The following is a 2899-nucleotide window of genomic DNA, read 5'->3' on the forward strand; positions in this document are numbered from 1 at the left end:
GAGGAATTATATCCCTTCATGATAAGGAAGAGTTTACCCAACACTTGAAAGTTTCTAACAAGCATGAGTTCATCCAAAAATCTGCTAAAGCAGCATTTCCTTTGGAGGGGCACATAAACCCCAGGATGCTATCATTAAGAAAGTGAGAATATTAAAATCCAATCCCCTAAGGACCCGTAGACTATCCTGTATAATTGGAGAAAGTAATCCAAGTGGCGCACACCGGTGCCTGAACAAATTACCCAGAAATTGACTGCCTTCGGTGCAAACTAATTTAATCTCCTCAGAATTTAGCCTTCTTGGCTAAGCTATCCTTCCCCAGAGGAGAAAAAGTGAATTAACCAGCAGTTTACACCAGGTACGCCAGCCTCCCCGTGCCAGGAAGCAGACTATGGGCTAATCAGCAGACATGAAGGGACTAATGTTACGTATTTGGCAGAGGGCTTGGTGTTTGGGTTGGCGCCCCTAAAACAGCCCCTAGCAGCAGCCAGATTTAGAGATGGTTACTGCAGAGAAAAATGACAACCAGCTGCAGGCAGCCACCTGCCTTGGATGAGCTGGAAGATTGTTCCTAGGACACTTACGCTCCTCCAGACTTCTGGCAGCTCCAGGTCCCCTGAGGCTCTGTGTAAACCGTCACCTGAAGTGTGATGGACCCCATTGTTACTTCCGATCCCTCCAAGGTAACATCTGCTTTTGGGGTTTTTTTTTTTTTTGTGCACACAGACCTTCAGAATTAGCATTTTCCCAGAAATTGACACAAAAATATGAAGAGGCTGAAGGCGGTGAGCTGGGCTGTGGAAGTTGATGATAGATACCTTAGCCATCCCAAAAGGTACAGAATCTGAGGAAAGGCAGCTGAAAAGTAACCAGTAGCTGACAAAGAAGAGTGAGGCACGTAATTGTTTCTGAACATCTGATCCTATCCCCTCTCTGCTTTCAGAAGACCATAACCCACTGCTAATTTCTTAAAGATTTGTAGTTGCTTGGGTATTTTTTCTTGTGGTAAAGTATACATAACATTAAAGTTATCCTCTTAGCCATTTTTAAGTGCATTGTTTAGTAGTGTTAAGTGTATTTATATTGTTGTTAAACAGATCTCCAGAATTTTCCACCTGGCAAAACTAAAACTCTGTACCCTCTAAGCAACAACTCACCATTTCCTCTTTCCCTCAGTGGCTGGAAATCACCATTCTACTTCCTTTTCTATGAATTTGACTGCTCTATTATTTGCATACAACGTATCCATGCAAATGAAATCGTGTGCTAGTGTGTGTGTGTGTGTGTGAGTGATGGCTTATTTGCTTAGCATCATGTCCACACGGTTCTTTCCCGTTGTTGTAGCATCTGTTAAAATTTGCTTTAAGTCTGAATACTATTCCATTGTCCACATAGATCATAGTTTATATGGACTGTCAGTGGGCATCTGGGTTGCCTTCACCCCTCTACTATTTCACCTCTCTTTTAAACAGTAGATAAACTCACCGTTTATCCCAGTGCTTCATTAAACGTGGGAGTGTCTCTTTGAGATGCTGTTTGCAGTTCTTTGGATATATACCCACAAGTGAAATTTCAGGATCATGTGGCATTTCTATTTTTCATTTTTGAAGAAATCTCTATACTGTTTTCCATGACAATTGCACCATTTTACCACCTCACCAGCAATGCACAAGCATTCAAATGTTTCCACATCCTCACCAACATTGGTTATTTTCTGCTTTGTTGAGTAGCCATCTTCACAGGGATGAGGTGGTATCTCCTTACAGTTTTGATGTGTATTTCTCTGATGATAAATGATGTTGAGTATCTTTTCATTTGCAAACTGGCTATTTATATGTTATCTTTGGAGAAATGTCTATTCAAGTCCTTTACCTATTTTTGATTGCATTATTTTTATTGTCCTTGTTGAGTTGTAGGAGGTCTTTACATATTTACCTGTTAACCTTCATCAGATATATAACTTGCAAATATTTTCTGCCATTCTGTAGGTTGCCTTTCATTTTGCTGATTGTGTTTTTTGGTATACAAAGAATTTTTGTATATCAAAAATTTGGTATATCACCAATTTTAAGTTTGGTGTTATCCTATTTATCTATTTTTGGTTTTTTTGTTCATGTTTTTGGTCTAATATCCAAGAAATATTTCCAAATCCAATGTCAAGGAGCTATTCCCCTATATTTTCTTAAAGGAGTTTTGTACTTTGGGTATTGTACTTATATCTTTAACTAATTTTGAGTTATTTTTGTATATGGATTAAGATAAGGGTCAAACTTCATTCTTTTACATATAGATGTCCAGGTTCCTCAATCCCCTTTGTTGAAGAGGCTGGCTTTTTTTCCCCGCTGATTTATCTTGACACCTTCAATGATAATTTGTATGTATGGAAGTTTATTTCCAGGTTCTCTATTCTATTCCATTGGCCTATGCATCTGTCTTTATGCCAGTACCATACTGTTTTTATTATTGCAGACCTGTGATAAATTTTGAAATCAGGAAGCATGATTCTTCCAACTTTGTTCTTATTTTAAAAAAAAATTCTTTTTTGACTATTCAGGATCCCTTGGGATTTCATTTTAATTTTAAGTTAAATTTTTCTATTTATTTGTAATTGGGATTTTGATAGGGATTATATTGAATCTGTAGATAACTTTGGGTAGCAAGAATATATTAACAATTTTAGGTCCTCCAGTCCATGAGAATTAGATGTTTTTCCATTTATTTTTGTCACCTTTGATTTTTTTCAGCAGTGTGTTACAGTTTTCACTCTACAAATCTTTTACCTCCTTGGCGAGATTTATCCCTAAGTCATATATTCTTTTCTGATATTATTGTAAATAAAATTGTTTTCTTAATTTCATTTTCATATTGTTCATTGTTAGTATATAGAAACACAATTGAT

Source organism: Otolemur garnettii, unplaced genomic scaffold, assembly GCF_000181295.1.
Source record: "Otolemur garnettii isolate 467f Iridium unplaced genomic scaffold, OtoGar3 scaffold00053, whole genome shotgun sequence".
Classification (NCBI taxonomy): Eukaryota; Metazoa; Chordata; class Mammalia; order Primates; family Galagidae; genus Otolemur; species Otolemur garnettii.